The sequence below is a fragment of the Callithrix jacchus genome, chromosome 3 (genome assembly GCF_049354715.1).
Source record: "Callithrix jacchus isolate 240 chromosome 3, calJac240_pri, whole genome shotgun sequence".
NCBI classification, from domain to species: domain Eukaryota; kingdom Metazoa; phylum Chordata; class Mammalia; order Primates; family Cebidae; genus Callithrix; species Callithrix jacchus.
In genome coordinates this window covers 2,243,724-2,262,979 of record NC_133504.1, presented here as the reverse complement: position 1 = coordinate 2,262,979, position 19,256 = coordinate 2,243,724, and the positions used below count along the sequence as shown (strand labels likewise).

The window sequence follows — 19,256 nt, the reverse complement described above, 5'->3', positions numbered from 1 at the left end:
ACAGTGCAATACATTGACCTTGCTTTAAGCATAAAATCTATAAAATAACTTTGGCCATAAAACTGTGAACTACTAAAAGTACTAAAGGTTTTAACCATTTTTATTGGGTGGTGCCTGGGGGGACCATAAATACGCATTACACTCTAATCACAGGGCTTAAGAAAATTCATAATTTTTTATCTTAAAATGGCTTTTTGAAAAAAGTTTTCTCAATCTGGCCAATTGCAAATCACGAAGTGTAATGCCATTACTTTAAAAGGATTACATGTAATATCTGCAATATTCTTTCCCCATGTGTGAATTCTGCCTTACTCTCTCTTTTGACTCCCAGCCATGGCTGACGAAGGAAAAATGGCAATAACTTTTCTGTATTACCTATTTAAATATTTACTCTTTTGAAAAAAGAAGACACTGAGCTCTGTCGCAACAGAAAGGATTGATGCTATCTCGCAGCCCACTGAGGCAGGGATGCTTCTATTTCTAGGTAAGTAGATAGCATTTCTCCCCTCAGCAGTGCACGGTCAACAGAAAGGATTGATGCTATCTCGCAGCCCACTGAGGCAGGGATGCTTCTATTTCTAGGTAAGTAGATAGCATTTCTCCCTTCAGCAGTGCACAGTCAATGTTTCCACTTTCCACAGCAGCTTTCAACAACAAAAGTCAGCTTTTACTCCAAACTGGCATCAGAGCAGGACATAACCAAGCACAGCATATCTGTCTCATTACCTTACATTTTTCAGTCACTGCAGCTGAGCAAACACTTTTTCTCTGAATGCTTTGAATCATGAAATTATTCCCACAAACTGTCTTTCAATTGACTTCAATTCTATGAAATCTAGTCGATTTCTGCGAGATTGGAATATCAGCACGTGGACACCCTGTGGAAACAAATTTTCAAGGCAGCAACTTTTGACACAAAACTATTTATTCCTAAGTTTTGTGCTGCTTTGCCCTCAACAAAGTGAGCCAGTTCAGCTCCCAAAGGAGAGCAAAGCCACAGGATGTTGTCCCTGGGTCAGCTAAGCAAAGATACTTGAGGGAAACCTCACACACAGAAAGACTGCCTGGATATTCCACCTTTATTGCTCTTTGAGCTACAGCCATCAAAAAGCTACTGCATGGAAGCAAAAAGGGGTTTATGGTATGATTCAGTAAGGCGAGATTAAATGTGTTAAATATATCATTTGAAGGGGCAGTAAAAGACTGGAGCACAGGATGGGGCATAGGAGATGATCTGGGAATGAGTCCCAGCGAGCTCAGGGAGGCGTGGCCTCCATTCCAGTTATCTGAATAGGGACTGGCTGGAGTTGCATGTGGCCACAGAAATGGAGGCTGCTGTGCTGCAGAAAGGAAAAGACAGCGCCATTGTTCAGAACATGGACCTGCTGTTGGGTCTCCAGAAGGCAGAATGAGCTTCAGGGAACAACAGAATCAAGAGTAAACGCCTGAGTTTTCACCAGCCCACAGACCAACAGATCTCCAGCTGAAGCCCACTTCATCCAGGAGAAAGCAGCTTTCTGAGTGAGGGAGGACGCAGCTGTCTTCTTTTAGAACTGGGGAATTGCCTTGGGAAAGAAACTAAAATTTCAACATTTAACTTCACACACCCTCACAAAACTCCACTAACATATTATAAAAGTGATTTTTTTAATGTCCTAGACCTGTAGCGATAGGGAGAAAGATAAAAGAAACCATATATAGAAAGGCAGATGGTAACTGACTTGCTGAACCAAAGAAAGATGACTCCTCACTCAACCAGCAGTAAGAAAAGCCAATGACCCACTGGATCTGAGCCACAAGATCCCCAGAGGTTCAGCAGGGAACCACAGGCTCTGGAAGTAGGGTGAAGGTAAAGGACTGCTTGGTAGCCACTGTAAAAACAGACAGACTTCCACATCCACACTCTAGTAAGCAAATGGAAGTTCAGTCTTTTGAGAAGATGAGATGTAAATTTTTAAAATGTGAGCAGAGACGGCCATGATGCAAAGGAAGATGAAATGAAACTGCATCCTGGATGCTGAGGGCCCTCATCCGACCCCAGCAATCTTCTTCCCCTTAGTTCCTACATCGTTACTACAGCTTCACCCTCTGAAGATTGTCAGGCTTTTCTCTGAGGACTCTGCTCCACCCAAGAGAGGAGACAAAAGTTACTAACATCACAAAGTCCCCAGTACAATGGCTCTACAAGATCAACCTAACTAGAGCCAATGCCACAGCCCACAAATGTGCACAGGGCTTCCAATCAGCTTCTTCATCTTCTACTTTTGAATATGACCAGAGAGGTACAAGGAAATCTAACCATCTGAACAAAACAATCACTGACCTGAAAAAAAGAAAAAATAAACACAAAAGCATGCTAAACACATTTTAGAGGACACTACAGAAAAAGTATTCAGAGAAAAGACAATGTTACCCTCAAAAAAATTATTACTATGCTCAGAAAAGAAAGAGAAAAGAGTCAATCATAAAACAAGGGCAAGATGTTATTAAAAATGAACATTCAGAAGACTAAACAAGCTCTTGGAAATTTAAACTGTGACATTTGCTGTGACAGCAAAATGTTGCCCCCCACAAGAAACTATGGAAGGTTACATAATAAAACAGAATAAACCTCACAGGACAAAGGACAAAGTGTCTAAAAGATATGAAATAAAGAAGAAAAGGTCATCAGTGCAGGATGATCATTGTCTAGTAGTAGTTCCAAAAACAGCAAAAAGAGAAAATCCCTGCAAGACCAGTGTGGGCTGATTGCTACCTTCAAACATATTTTCTGTCTCTGGATTCCAGTAACTGCTTCCTTCACATGACCCCAAACCTAAGTGTGGAAAAAGACTTTTGCTGTTACTGGCTGCAAGTTTCTTCAGCCTCCCACATCTTTGTAAACTGTCCCTTTACTAAATGCTGCTTGAAGTTTCTAACTAGAGCTTGCCCTCTGAATCCTGACTGATAGAACCTCCATGCATCTGTACCAGCAAGCTCCTGGAGGAGGTGCATCCCCCAAACGAGGAGGTATTCAAATCAGAGGAAGACTCAAGCAAGGAAACACAGGAACAAACCAAGCCCGAAAGGAATCCCTGCATGATGATAGAGGGAGAGCCTGGGAATGAGCAGCTGAGCATGGGGTAAGAGAGCAAGGACCCTGCATCGCATCAGGCTCAAAGGTTCTGGAAAAGGTTTACTCAAGAAGACAGAAGTCTCAGAGCACCTCGTGTATGGGAAATTTCAGAAAGATTTGGACAGCTACCAGACAGTTTGGGGTTAAATTAGTGATCAAAACATACAGACACAAACAAATGAAAAAACAGCTAGTAATCCAGAAAAGACAAAAAGTCATATAGGAAAAGAAAAACCATCATAATCTGCCACAGGCTCAGCACTGAGTGGCAGTTATAGAAATCACAGTAAATGAAAACAATAAATATTGATCTAACCAAACGTGTCACCAATGGGGAAGATGCTTGTGGCGGAGGGAAGGAAAGAAAAGGAAGCCCTAGCTTCCATAAATAATGCCCAAAACTGAAAATTTGAAAAGTAGCAATAAAAGCACTCCATTTTAAAATATAGAGGCAAATACTGAAAAAAGGCCATGAAGTTTAAATCTATTATATTTCCTCTGGAAAAGAGGAAATAGCAGGAGGGGGTTAGGAGATTATTGTTTTACACAAGACCACAGACCCTACAGAATTATTTAATTCTTCACATTATACACATGCAACTTTGGGTTTTTTTTAATAGAAGAATTAAACTAAAGGGGGATCAGCAGAAAAGGGGTAAGGAAGAGAAGGAAGGGAGGGAAGGAGGAAGACGATAGAGAGGGAGACTTAGTTGAAAAAAAAATCAAATTGGTTCAAATAAAAATGGAAGGCACAGAGAGCAAAAATGTAGAGCTGCCCCAACCCAGATTCCACAGCCTGCCCAGCTGCTCCAGGGCCCTCTCTCCTGTGGGCTGGCCACATGCACCAAAACCTGCTGATCAGCTGAGTGTACCCATAGGCACGGTTTCCAGCAGTCTGTCCTGCCCTCAGCCACCCCGCCGCACCCCACTGTGTCTGACTCCAGTCCTTGGGCACTCAGTCCTCCCTGTCACTCAAAGACACTCATCTATTCTCCAGCAAGGAGCACACATCACCTGGAAATTTGTGGAAATTCTCTCTGAATTTCACAGCACAGTTCTCCACCTTCAACCTTCCCTTCTACATGACCCGTGGTTGGTTTTCAACCCTTATGAGTGTGCGTATTTTATGCAAGTTACTTCCACTGAGCTTAGATTTTGCATATTCAGATATAAATGTTTAAAAGCGAAAATAAATTTAAAAAATAAATTCTAAAACAATATATGCTAATTGCTTAGCTTTTACAGTTGAATTTCTGAACTTACCACTGACACACACTGGAGAAGGAATCGTCCTCTCAGCGTTGAGGATAAGCTTATCCAAGGCAGCAAAAACCCACACAGCTGTGCCCACCTCGTTCTGTCACATGAGATCCCCAGAGCTGGAGTTACCTTTCACGTTTTATCCAGTGTTTTCACCCTCAGCTGATTTGCAATCATCGGTATCAGTTAGTTTAGCACTTCTGGCAGAATCTCTTTTCTACCTCTCAAGATCTAAGTTGACTTTGAATCAAACGTCTTATTAAAATATGAAGACAAAAACATAGGCCCAAAGGAAATCATTCCTGATTTACCACCCTCTGAGTTCATCCATGCACCTAACACAGAGAGCCTGCATCAGACAGGATGCTAGCGGTGGTATCTGCTGAATGGCTGGAGCGTATCTTCACAGTTAAACCGACTGATTACATTATATCCAGGTCCCATCACATAGGAACAGGGCTTCCCAATACCATTACTGATAGATCTCCCTCCTGTAGTCAACCTGAGAAAAACACATTAAGTGGAGATGCAGGAAAATCCCTAAACACACCTTACATGGACTAAGACCTGACAAATGAGGAAGCCTAGGAAAGCAGTAGCAATTGCGGAATCCAGTGAGACTACACAACTGAGAATTGTGCTGTCCCTGCCTTGGAAAATCGGAAGAAAATCACCTCTTCCTTTAGCTTTCTGTAGACTTGAAATAGTCATCTGCGAAACTGTAATGCCAAGGTTATGCTGTAAAAAGCAGAAATTACCACCTACCCAGCAGAAAGGAGTGTGATACAGAAGACTTGGGGCCAACGACACTGAAAGAAGGACCCCGAGCAACCCTCAGAATCACCCAGAGAGGTGGCCCAGGCAGAAAGGCAGGAAGCCTCTGTCCCCCACCCAAGCTGGTGGCCGGATGCTGGAACAGGGCTACAGAAAGCCCCTCCATCCCCACCTCTGAGCCTGCACACAGGGGGAATGCCTCCTTCTCATTTCTGACTTCCAGTCCTTACGTAAGAGAATAATTGGTGAGTCCAGTTCACATCTAGAACCTCAGGCAGAAGAGCATCTTGGAAACGTAGTTTTGGGCTTTGCAGCCTCTCTAGTCCAGGAAGATGCAACCGAAGAAGGAAACAGGTGCTCACCCTTCGTCTACCCCAGATTAGGTAATTAACCCAATGCACCTGATTTACCACACGGGTCTAAAAGCTTGGCTTTTCCAACAGCCTCTACCTGTAGTCAAATTTCAGGAAGACTTCCTCACCTGTCAACTGAGATGAGGGACTACACCCACAGCTGTAGGTGCAATAAATACAATAGCCAAAATGAATCTGCGTTTACTTTTAGACTGTCATGTGTCCACTTTAAAGTTTAAGAAGCTGAGGTAAGAGAGGTGAAATAGCAGGCCCAGGGTTACAGTTCGAAACCTGGCTCTGTAATTTCTGATTCTACTCTCTCAACTACAGTTCGCAGGTGGTTACAGAAACCTGGATCCGTAATTTCTGATCCTACTCTTTACATAAATGGAAACCATATAAAAATTTGCAGTCCAGACTGTCTAGCCTGAGAGATGTAGGAGGCAGGCCTAGGATTTTTACCAGTGACCATGTGTCATCTGATTTCAATGGTCTGATAGCTCACTAAGCCCAGCATCTTGATGTCCCGCCTGGGGGAACCTTGATGGAAAGACGAGTAAGGGTTCGCTGCCACTGTCCTCTCCCATTGTTGCACAAAGCATTAGACTGCAGAAGATGGATTGCTAAAAGAGTGAAACTAAAAGATCAGCTCCTGAGGAGCCTGTTTCACAAGACGCACGGTCATCCCCATGACCATGAGTAATCCACCGTAAATAAAGACTTGGACACTCCCCCAAGGACTTGAGTTGTGCCTTTTTCTATGCCTGGCCCTTGCCAAGGTCCCATCTCAGAAATAGAGGGGTGGAGGAAGATGTGAACTGCCCATAGTAACAGGGCAGCAGGAGCCCCTGTTCCCACAGAGAAAGGAGCCCCCTGAGCCTGACTCCGAGCTGCACCAGCCTCAATCCCTACCCATTGTTCAGCAACGACTGTGTCCCTTAGACCTCCATCCAGAAATCGTGCCTATCCAGACTCATCCTGACTAGACCTGCCTGTGCCAACCCCACCGGACACCCATGTGTTTACTTCAATCTGTGCTTGAAGTGTTGCCCTCCCAAACCTGCCACCCTGCCCCTCAAGAACAGGATGTGGGTACATCCTACAGAATTTCTCTCACCTCTCAATTTTCAGTGTTCAATTCTCACAGCTTCCATAACTGCAAAGATGGGCATGCAGACCCTTTAGTGAGCAAAGAAATGAAGTTTCCAAGAAGAATTTGGTCTTAAAGTGTTTGAGTTAGTTTTACTCAAAAAATGTAAGTTAAAATTTCAGGAAAAAAACTTTAAGACTTTTCAAAGGCTCATTGGACATCAAATAGTCCTTATATAACTGGCTACAGTATAAATTAATCAAAATTACATACCTTTAATGTCCCTTAAAATACAGTATTTCATATTTTTGAGGGTCCATTGAACCTTCAGAGTAAAGCTAGGAAAGAACTAAGAGGGGAATGGAAGAGAGCGAGTGTGGTGTCAGGAGACGGTGGGAAAGGAACGAACAAAAGACACTCGCTCACCACCAGTCCCCAACACACACACACTCGTGCACACACAGACTCGCACACACACACACTCACACATGCAGACTCCCACACTCGCACACACACGCACACACGAACACATGTACGCACACTCACGCACAGTCGCACGTACACACAAGCGCAGACACACACGCACACTCGTGTGCACACACACACTCGCATGCAATCCCACTTTGCCTCTTTCCAAGCTTATGTTTTCCAGCCAGTGAGTACTCACTGGTCAAGTTGATATGGTGGAAAAGACTGTATTCTGTAATCTAGAGAAGCCACAGCCTAGCAGCTGTTCTGTGAATGACAGTGGCATATGACTTTCAGCAAGTGGCTTACAATTTCTTCACCTAATTTCTATGTAATCCGGAGGGTAGGTTTCCAGGCATGAGGGTGCTGGGATTTCGTGAACAAAGAAAACACCGAGGCAGAACACGAGAACCAAAGTATAAGAAGTGAAGATGAAAGTTCATCTCACTCATTCAAATTCCTGGCCTTGGGGAGCACTCCAGATGGAGTCTATGGACTCCGCCACCAGAGTAGCAGCTGACATTTGTTTCCATTAGGAACAGCGGGCTGGTGCCCAGGCAGATCACTCTGAGGAGAGCACCCACTGCTCTCCTCCGAAAGAAGCCTCCCAAAAATGGGGGATGCGGGAGGCTGAGGAGGTCCTGGGTATCTTCCTTTCCCCCAAGTCTTCTGAATTGCTTTCACCAATGCCCAGCAGCCTCTTCTTCTGGCCTTCTGACGGTTGCTGGCAATCCCCTGCTATGATAGTGAAATCAGAAAAATAAAAAGTGCCTGAGACAGTTGTCAGTCGATTTAGAGGCTTAATTTGCCAAGGTCGAGGACATGACCGGGAAGAAGAGACACAAGTCACAATTGGATCTGTGGCCAGCACTTTTTCCAAGAGGATTTTGAGGGCTTCAGTATTTAAAGAGAAAATGTAGGCAGGGGGCAAATGAGGAAAAAAAAAAAAGAGAGGGAAGTTATAGTCACATTTTTAGAGGCTTTGCTTAGCAGTCACTGAGCCCACACATAGCACGGGAAAAGGAGGAGGTGGAGGAACAATCAATTATGTATTCACCTCCTGCTGAGGAAATGTGCACTTTGCCTAAGATAAAATAAACACGGAGTAGAGGAAGAAGCCGAATATGCATTCATGTCAGGGTGAAGGACTATTTTTAGTCTTCTCTTTTCCCATACCGTGAATATAAACTGTTAATTTACTTTGTCAAGGTGAGGGAGGCCGCCTGGGGAGACATGTGGCCTTCTTTCTGTAGGTATCCGTAGGAAAGACAGATGCTTCTGTGTGACTCAGGTTCCAAGTTCAACTTTTCCCTTCGGCATAGCGAGTTTGGGGTTCTGAGGTTTTATTTTACTTTCAGAATAGAGGTCATCATAGGTGATAATCGGTGATGCTGCTTCTGATGAGGGTGATACAGTGATGGCGATTACAACCCAAAACTGTAATAACTAGGAGAGATAAGGGGATGGAAAAGAGAAGGGAGAAGAGAAGAAGAAGGAAGAAGGAGGAGCAGGGAAAGAAGACAGCACGCTCCACTGGCACTGCTGGCTGCCGTGTTTCTTCTTTCACAAATGTTTGTGGCGCCTGCCCTCCACTCAACTTCTTTACGGTGGGATCAAGGCCAGCATGACTCCCCCTCCCGCAGGGAGTTTACAAGGTGGGCAAGATTCCACCACGTCCTGATGTAAGCACAGGTTACACAGATATCCCCGGCCAGGCAGGGTGGTCAGGGACCTCTTCACATCTGCATGCTGCAACTACGAACGGATCAGAGGGTAATGAGGTTGTGGAGGCAAGAGTGCCATGAACATGTCATCACAAGAAACAAGGCAAGAAGTGCTGGTGGCGTGGGGTAGGGGAGAAAAGGGGAGGAGATGTCGCCGCATGGATGGAGTTTCACGGTTAAAGAGGTGTGGGGGCACAGTGGAGGGGGAAGGCAAGAACAAACCCTATGTCTGTGGACTGGCCTGCTTGGTGGATGTTGATTTCATTGATTAAGTTTTAGGGCACACAAGAAATAGTAGAGGCTTAGGATTAGTTCAACTTTAGACATGAGTTTTAAATACGTATATGTCAACTAATTGTAAATAACTAATGGGTAAATGAATATATAAGGCTGCTGTTGTGAGTGGAAAAGAGATTCTGTGAAGGAAACGGTGTCCACGCAGCTCACTGATCATAATGGTGGCTGCAGTCGTCACAGTGGCCCACACTGTCTCTTCCGATTCTTTTCCAACCTTGGGCGGTACGTATCATTATCCTCATTTTTAAGAGGAGAAAAGACCTCAGAAAGCTTAAGTGATGTGCTCAAATTCTCAAAGCTTGCCCAGACCCCGGCTCAAAGGCAGCTCTGTCCGCCTAAAGCGTAGGATCCAGACACCACACCACGCTGCTCTCGGTAAAGCGTTAACTCATCTCTCCCCAGAGTAACTGTCCTGAGGAGGTGAAGACAATGATGATGAAGCCTGTACCTCTCCTTCAAGAAAATCGGGGTGTAGTGGAAGGATAGAGACATATAAGCAGCCACTAAATTGTGATGTGCTAAAAAGAAAATCCAGTCACTCCAAATAAGACACAAAATCTTCAACACTGCAGAGGAGTGGAGTCAAGAAGCAGAGAGAAAACTGACGAGGATGGAAAGCTCAGCCAGGAGGGACGATTTGAATCGAACTTTAAGAATGAATAGGCCTCACGTGTCACTTGGGTAATAATTATTTTCTCATATTTACAAATGAGGTGAAAAGACTAAACCAAACATCCTTGCTGACCAACACATGTCTTTCCTTAAAGTCCCTGACTACTGGCTTCAAGGGTGGCCCCACTGGAAGCTTATTTCGGGACTAAACCCATGGTCACTGCTGCTTTGCTCCTTTTGGGCAATACCACGTGTGTGGTCCCAAGTCGGCTAATGCGGGGAAGTCACACTGCCCGAGGCTTCCTGTGCACAGTCTTCCCTGCGTGAGGGTGCTCTTACCCAAACCTAGTCAGCCCATGTTTACGTCTGAAGACATTTCTCCCAAACATTCAACATCGTCCTGTTGGGATAACCATCTCTTGCTACAAACTGACGTTCCCCCGTATTCCACACAGGTCTATGCTTTACTTGATAATGATTGTCACTTATTACCCCCTTGTTGAAAAAGAACCATCTCTGTGAAACTGTTAACCAACAAATTATGTATATCCATCATTTTAAGTTAAAACGTAGCTGATTTAGAAGCGTTTGCCAAATTCTATTGCCTTACAGTTTTGTTCACGGTTCCCCCCACCCCCTGCAACTCACACTGTGCATCACAGCCAAGGTCATTCCCTGAAACACTGCCTTCGTGCCGCACTCCTCCTCCTCAAGCAGGTCCCTGTTGCCGCCACATCTCATGCACACTCCTCCTCAATTACCTTGACGGTAACACCCACCAGCTGCCTCAAACTCACTTCTACTCTCCACAAAATTCCCTGCTCCAGGCAGCAGGATTTCTTACCAAGCCCTATCTTCTCTTCACTCTGCACCTGTAGGAAAGTGCCAGGCTCATTTCCAGCTCTTGGCCTCTGCTCCTTTACTCAGCCAGTATTATATAACTTGCTGCTGTTTGCCAGGCTGGGTGAAGCATGTTCACATACACAAGACAGGCTCCCTGCTTCTCAATAGCTTATACCTCTAATAGGCAAGACAGGGTGTCCAGGTAAATAATTTTCAGAGTACGACACGTGCTCTAACAGGTACAGGACCCTCCATCTCAGTGTCCAAGGTGAGAGCTGTCACCTGAGTGACACATCATCTTAGGATTCTCATGTGGGCCGGCATCATCTCCCCGGTTACACCGCACACTTGAAGAGCAAAGACCCTGTCTCCCAGTTTCTTCGTTCATCTCACTATACCTAGCATGCTGGGAAATTATTAGGCACATGTATTTTATCTAAACTTGTAGTATAACACACGCATTTTATAAAGATTTGAGTTCCATTTTCTCACTCTCTTCTTTTTTGGAGACAGGGTCTCACTCTGTTGACCAGAATACAGAGCAGTCATGCAATCATGGCTCACTTCAGCCTCATCTTCCTGTGCTCAAGCCATCCTCCTGCCTCAGCCTCCCTTGTCGGAGAGACTTTAGGTATGTGCCACCATGCCTGGCAAATATTTAAAGTTTTTCAGAGAGATGCTTTCTCACTGTGTTTCCCTGGCTGGTCTCGAATACCTTGCTTCAAGTGATTCTTCCACCTCAGCCTCCCAAAGTGTTGGGATTACAGGTATAAGCCACCATGCCCAGATAATTTCTTAAAGAGTAGTACAAATAATAAATAGAATAAAATAAATTTTTAGTAAAAATTTCAGTTTTAAAATATGGATCATATGTGTCTAATAAAAATAATCTTCAATTGATTTGGTCCCGATTAAAAAATTACTATTTGCTTCATTCATTTATTCATGAACTCAACAATTGTATACTGGAGACTTACTATGATCTCAGTGCTGGTATTTTCTCTGTAAGGTGAACACAATGGCCAATTTTGAAGAGCTTCTGTTCTGGAAACTCTCCATGAGGAACACAATTCTGAACCTTGACCTCCAAGGGCTTCCTGATGTCCCAGAGCCACTGCATCGCTAAGTTGGCGCCACAGTGCACAGCACAGTGCACAGGTTACTCTAAGCATTTCCAAGCTACAAATATATATTTTGTCCTTGGTATTTTTCCCCTTTTACTTAAAAGAAAAATGTTTGTTGTGCTCTGTAATGTGACTGCCCACTGGCAGCTCCTGGCTGGACCACAAACATTAGGTGCTTGGAGAACCCACAAACAAAAATGGGGTTCACCACACCCTGCTTTGATCACCCAATATCTTCATGACTTTTCCCAAAGAGATACTAGCATTGGTCCCAAAGTACTTATGCCCATGGCATTTTATCACCGTTTGCACATATAAAGAGTTCTGTGGCCCGTGTGAGGCAGCAACTTCTTTCATAAGTAACATAGAGCAGTTTCATCCACCCAGATCCAGAGTGACCTAGAACACAAAGAGAATTCACCAAAGGCTCCCACCAGGGTTCTCCATTTTCCTTGCTGGCTTTGAGAACTCATTTCTCTTCAAAGAAAGAAAATTATTCGTGGTTTCCACTTAAACCAAACGTCCAGACAGCAACCAGGAGAAATCTAGAGAGAGGAGGGAGATTGCAGGGGTGAGGAGGGGACATAAACCTCCTTCCTTCTTATCAAATCCTAATACTCTGCTGCTCAAGAGAATATAGAATCTCAGAGGTACTTGATATGAAAATGACATAATTCATTTATTGACAGCCAGGTAAAATTGTATCCTAACAATTACAGAGAGTTCTGTTGCTACTTGAACAAAATAAAGCAACACAAAAACATTTGGCCCGTGAGGTTCACAAGATGCAAGTGACTACAAGCCAGTGAGTGACAGGCGTACATTCTAGGCTTGCACTGTCACGGCAAGGGATCAGATCTTCAGAAAAGTCCTGACAAAGGATCTCACTGCCCCCACAACACATTTCGTGCCTCTCCTCAGAGATGCTTAATGTCTGCAATTATGCGTCAGCCACCCAAGAGCTTCATAACACTGCAACCACAGCCTGCGAGAACCAACAGGTCAGAAAAGAAAACTGGGGCGTTACTGTCCTCTGCTGGGCACACAGGCAAAGGACGAGTCCTGCACTGTCTTTACAGGACCTGTGAAGAGTTCTGGGCACAGCTGCCTGCGGTCGACGACTTTGCTCAATACCAGAGATCTCGAGTGCGCAAGACCTGATCTGGGCCACGTATCTGTGCGCGACTCTTGTGATAATATCTGCTTAGATAAATTACAACTAACCGAAGGATCAATTAAAGCAAGGAGTCTTATCAAAATGTTTTAATGTTTCTTCTAAGTAGTTGTTACATATTTAAGAAAAAACTTTTGTCAATGTGAAAAATGCCTGTTGACATTTATTCATAAGAGTAAACAGTTACCACTGCCACATGTCAAAAGAGACACTTGGACACTGTGACGCCACCGTCAACAGGCCTCCAGGTCAGCAACATTACACGGCCCGTGGAGGGCTCTTACGCATGTCTGTTGTTGGAAGATTTCTTTGGTTTTGTTTTTGAAACCAATAGTTTGTTTAAATGTTGCCTTGAGGTCCACATTGCAGTGGAGTTGGCCTCGTTTGAAAACCCCTTTGTATTCGGCCTCACGCATATACAATGACAGCAGCCTAGACACACAGAACTCGGCCATGGGAAGGCATCTAAGTTAAAAAACAAAAACAATTCATGTCTCTAGTTTCCAGTCACAGTAGCTTCATCATAAACACAAGCTGCTGATTCTCGGGCAGTCTGCTTCCATCCAAATCCAGCTCATTTGGAAGAGGGGAAACAACACTTACTGAGAAGCTCTCTGCCCCGTGAGTGGCCCATGCAGCCTCACAACTACACCATGGGGTGCACAGGATTACCTACAGTTTACAGGTGAGAACGCTCTCAGAGCGCACATGCAGACGCAGCAACTAGCAGTTACACACAGCCCACCCTGTCCCGGGCTTGGAGACAATCTCACCTGAGCATCAGGTGCTCTAGAAGATTCTGGCTAGGGGTGAGTTAAAGCAGTGTTCTCATATCTTTCGGGGCCCACTGGGCTATGTTCTAGTCTTGATTCTTTCTTGGGTGAGTCCACTGGGTCAAAATTTATTTCTAAAGTAGGAGAACAGAACTACGTAACTTTGAAACTACTTCTGGCTTCTGTAATCATCAGTCTTGTCTGTCTCAACAAGACTCTTCTAAGCTAGGTGGAAAAAGGTAGGTCAAGGCAAGAACACCCAGGGCCTTATCCCTGATGCTGCACTGACATATCCACCATCTGGGACAAATCATAATGTTTCCATGCCTCAGCAGCTACGTCTGTACAACATGAACACTATTAGTTTCACACTCGCCTCATTTCGTCATCTTTCAAATGACTCGTTTTTACCAGTAGGTTCCTGGTACTGAGAAATATTTAAATTAGTCTTTTCTAAAGCAGTTGTGTGAGCCAGGCACAGTGGCTCACAGCACAATCACAGCACTTTGGGAGACTGAGGTGCGTGAATCACCTGAGGTCAGGAGTTCAAGACCAGCCTGGCCAACATGGTGAAACCCCAATTCTAGTAAAACTACAAAAGTTAGCCAGGAGTGGTGGCTGACCCCTGGAGTCCCAGCTACTCGGGAGGCTGAGGCAGGAAAATTGCTTGAACCCGGTAGGTGGAGGCTGCAATGAGCCAAGATTATGCCACTGCACTCCAACCTGGGTGACAGAGCAAAACTCTGTCGTCAAAAAAAAACAACATTAAAAAAAAAGGTGATTGTGTAGACCAGGGTGTCTAGGGGTCTACATGGCTGGGTGCAAATTTAGGCACTGCCACTCGCCAGCTCCACAACCTATGAAACTTCAAGACCCAGTTCCCTGAAATCAACCGGAAGACACAGGCCTCCCCAGTGTTGCTCTGTGAAGCAAAGTAGCCTGTCCACGGCCAATGCTCCACGAACGCTCATTCATTCCTGTCTCCCCAGCAACATCCAAATGTGATGAGTTCTTTATGTAACTGGTGAATGTAAATCCATCTGGGGAAAGAAATTAGATAATTCTCAGGGTTTTTCCAGTCCTGTACTTTTAAAACTATTACTATGAAACTTTTTCTAAGTGCGTAGGAAACAGTGGAAAGTAATAAAAGACGACTTCCATGATCCTGGCATGATTACAGAAGCCAGGAGTAGTTTCAAAGTTATGTAGCTCTGTTCTCCTACTTTAGAAATAAATTTTGACCCAGTGGACTCACCCAAGAAAGAATCAAGACTAGAACATAGCCCAGTGGGCTCCGAAAGACATGAGAACGCTGCTTGAACTCACCCCAAGCCAGAATCTTCTAGAGCACACAGCTGCACCCGCCGAGCTATGTGGGGTTGGTAGGGTGGGCTTCACCTCAAATCCCAAAAGGCAGGATAGAAAGCAGGGAGCATGCCTGGTTAGAGAACTCCTGTAAACCAGCATTGTGAGAGGGATTTTCTTTTTTAATCTGGGTGGAAATAAGCCTATAGTCTTAAACACATTTTTTAAAATAGGCAGGATTTATCTTGTGTTCAGAATGTGAATAGATTAGCAAAAGCTGCAGCTGAGCACGTTAATGTAAAACTAACTAAATAAAACCATAAGGTCTGAAGGAAAGGGAAGTACCTTGGCAGAACGGGGACCGAGAAGATGTTTAACCACAGACATGCCGCACCCCTTGGCTTTGGCGCTCTGGGTCCCCACCTGTGGGGGACATTCGAAGCATTGCTCACCCGGTCACAGAAATAGGCCTTCTGCCTCATTTCATTCCTTCCTGAATTCATTATAGTGGTGAACAGCCCTGTCTGAGACCTTGGAAGTGATGTGACCACAATTTAGTCCTTGCCGACACCCAGAATCCCCAGCATCCCGTCTCCTGGAATATACTACAAAGATATTTCATTATCAACTTAGGTTGTCTTTCAGAAATGAATACAAATAGCGCCTTTTCTGATGTAGTTAGACTGGGCTGGAGCTTGGATCTGTCTCCCAGGTTTAACAACAGGTGACCCGTCCTGTGTCATTTCTGCAGCGGCTTCCCAGCAGGTCTAGTTCACAGGTTTCCTAATTGCTTCTTTGTGGTGTGTTTGTTTGTTCTCTTGGGTGATTAGTTTAGCAGAATCCCTGCCTGAAGAATGATTTTAGATTTGTCAGCACTGATTTATTCACTTGCCAGTGCCTCCACAGCAGCACCCGGCATTTGCATTCAAAACCAGAAGTTATTACCATTTCGTCTTAGGTGTCATTCATGCACATACACATAATTATGAATGAAGACAAATAGGCTTTCAAAAAGTCTGACAATATTTTTTGCAGCATTTGTGTTCATGTGCTTTCTGAACAAACATTAATATAATGCATGACTTTTTTTGGAGTATTAACTTGTCAATATAGCACTGTACAAATCCAGGATTGTAAATACTAACCAAACAAATTTTAGAAGAAATGTTCGACCATAGAGGATTATATATAAATATGAATCTCAGCTTTCCTTCTATCTACCTGATTGAACATATATATTAGGCGTATCTTCTCTTAAATTGTAAAACCAGAAGTCACTTCTACTGAAGTTCATAAACACTCAGGCAACCTGCGTGCATGACTTACAGCTTAATGCCATATGCATTTGTATGTTTATCTGCATTAGAACAAAGATTTGTTTTCAGGTCTCCATCGATCCCTAGAAGCAGAAAAATATAGATGTGCCAATCCAGGACTTTCATACAAAGAGAATCGCAATGCCCTGTTACTCTCAAAATCTATTCAAAAGACCACGTAAGAGAAGAGGCCCCTTGGATAAAACAGTCAGCCCTTTGGATGGGCTCCCAGGGAAGATCTTTCAAGCATCACATTTCACAGCATAGCAAACTTGCTAAATCGGAATACATTTACATCTGTATCTTCACTTGGTAAAAAAGAAAGGCTGAGAAATTGACTTTTGATTAGCCTCCAGTAGGTAGAAGGATAGCTTTTTTCTTCGCTTATTTTTAAACCTACTAAACTTCAATATGTAGTCGAAATACGGAAATAGTCTGGGAAATAAATTTCAAGAAGCAGAAATGATGAATCATTTTAACATGCTTACCTGAAGAGTATGAATTTTTTTTACCTTAAAACTAGATTGGATGAGCCAGGCATGGTGGCTCACACCAGTAATCCCAGCACTTTGGGAGGTCAAGGTGGGCAGATCACCTGAGGTTGGGAGTTTGAGACCAGCCTGGCCAACATGGCAAAACCCCATGTCTACTAAAAATATAAAAATTACCTGAGCATGGTGGCTCATGCCTATAGCCCCAGCTATGAGGGAGGCTGAGTCAGGAGAATTGCTTGAGGCTGAGGCAGGAGAATTGCTTGAACCCAGGAGGCAGAGGTTGTAGTGAGCTGAGATTGCGCCATTGCACTCTGGCCTGGGAGACAGAGCAAGACTCTGTTTGAAGAAAAAAAAAAACAGAATGGATGAGTCCTCTGCAGTGCCTGCAACTCAGGGGCAGCAAGGATGGGGAGTGATGCCTTGGGTCACATACCAAGGGCTCTGCTCTCTACCTCCTGGGGGGAGAAAAAACCAGAGGATGAGCTAACGCAGGAAAACCAGTATCTCCCTGCAAACACAAGGTTGTTTATCTGAAACAGCAGTGTATGCCATGTTGATTTACTGATAACTAGTTCAATTTTACATGATCTTATAATAAATTATAATTAGAGAGGGTTTTTTTTAAGCTAGAGATGGACATCTGTAATTATCAGTCACTACTTATTCCCAACCCCAGTTTTACTTCTCAGGCTCCTCATAAAATTTCTTGATCTATTACTCATGAAAAGCCATGTTTTCTTGTAAGAGCAAATTAACTCCCCATGATATTTGGGGAAAATATCACAAGAAAACATGGCTTTTCATGGCGTTCATGGCTTAAGACAATAAAGGTGTATTTCTCATGCAATTCAAGGTAGGTCAGTGGGGGCTTGGCTCCACCTAGTCATTCAGGAACCCACATGATGGACACTGACCTCTCGGCAAGTGGCCCCATTGCCACGGCAGGGGGAACAGCAGACGTGGAGAACTTCCAGCTGCTGTTCTGGGCTTTACCCAGCACTGGCATAAATCTCATACATTCTGCCTCAGCCAGTACAAATGGCATGGCTCCTATCTGACTAGAACACAAGCTGCAACATGTGAGTGAGCACAGAGATATTCAGAAAGAATTAAATGTCTCTGAAAAACCCAGAAGCCTTTTTCTGAAGGTCAGAAGTCCTCACACTGCACTCAGTTTGTTCCGGTGTGCTCCAGTTTTAGGGAGAAGATGTGCCCTGAGAACTTCCTCCTCCTGACTACCTCCTGGCTTCAGAATTGAAAGCCATGCATCACATTCTCTTGCTTCTGAGGAAAAACAGAAAGTAATATCTGATTTCTCATTAAAGAGACATTGATGAGAATAGAAAGAGCTCTTGCTTTAGAATAAGCAAAATGATCTGACCCTAGCTCTAACCTTTATTGGCCATGATACTAAACCTTTCTGGATTTTTAGGTATCTGTGAAAAAATCAGCTTGTTATGAAAAATTTTCTGACTAAATTATAATCTCCTCGAAAGCAGAATCCTCAGCCTAACTCACCAAAAATACATCCTGAAACACCCGCCATGGCCTCCTTCATGAGTTGAGCTGATTCGCAGCTGCATTACGAAGAGACATTGATATAGCTGCTGGGTATACCACCTATTCGTTCTCGTTGGGAGAACAGGCAGCATCTGTCTAGCACTGACTCATAAAACTGCAGGTTGTAATCATAGTTTTCGACATTTGAGCTTTGGTATTTCTGATTCTGTCAAGTGGCTTCTGGATCAACCAAACTCTCGCCTAGATTAGGGCACGAGGCTTTGATTAGCATGTTGGTCTGAAAGCTCTCTCCCATTAATGCTCTCAGAGGATAACTTTGACTGGAGTATTTAACCTTCTGCCTCTTAAAAAGGAGATAAAACGTTTCATTGTACTGCACATATTATCTCTAAAAACGTAAAGCAAACCTTATTTTCTTTCTGATCACACCCCACTTTCTTCATTTGGCCTTGAGACATTTAATTTGTCCTTTCCCTATTTCTCTATCCCCATGCAGGCCAAAGCTTGCAGAGACCTGTATGAAGTGGTAACATGGTTTTGATTAAACATGCTTGTCCTCTCAGGAAAACAACTTTGAGAAGTTGTGAAGGTTTTGTAACACTGCCCACACTGCCCTAATATTTATTGTCATTTTACCCATCAAGAGGTAGGGTCTGTCCACTGCCCGCAACCCTGGTTCGGGAAAGGATTGTGACTGCTTAGGACCATGGAGTATGGCAGATGTGACCTGAGTGACTAGCAAGTTGGGTCATAAAAGAGGATTTGAGTTTTGCTTGTACCCTGGAACATTGATGCTTGGGGTAATAAACCACCATAGAAGAAAGACAATTGCTCCAAAGGCACCAAGCTACAAGGAAACCAAATCACACAGAAAGGTCACATATAGGCCCTCCTGGCAGCAGACCCAGTCTTTGCATGGTTCCAGCCCAGGCCTGGGAACATGTGAGAAGATTCTATCCAACTACCGGGTCTTTCCAGCTAATGACGCAGATATCACGGAGTAGAGACAGCCT

The 19,256-nt window shown here is 44.1% G+C and overlaps 1 protein-coding gene across 4 annotated transcripts in view; it reads right to left on the bottom strand.

Annotated features, from left to right (window-relative positions):
- Positions 1 to 19,256, bottom strand: part of LOC118152121 (uncharacterized) — a 275,375-nt gene that overhangs the window by 142,631 nt on the left and 113,488 nt on the right. Inside the window, exon 2 of one of the 4 annotated variants that reach the window (XM_078367792.1) lies at positions 16,897 to 17,058. The exons of the other annotated variants lie outside the window; for them this stretch is intronic. The gene's annotated coding sequence lies outside the window, so the exon portion shown is untranslated. The remainder of the gene's footprint in view (positions 1 to 16,896; positions 17,059 to 19,256) is intronic. 4 annotated transcript variants of the gene reach the window in all.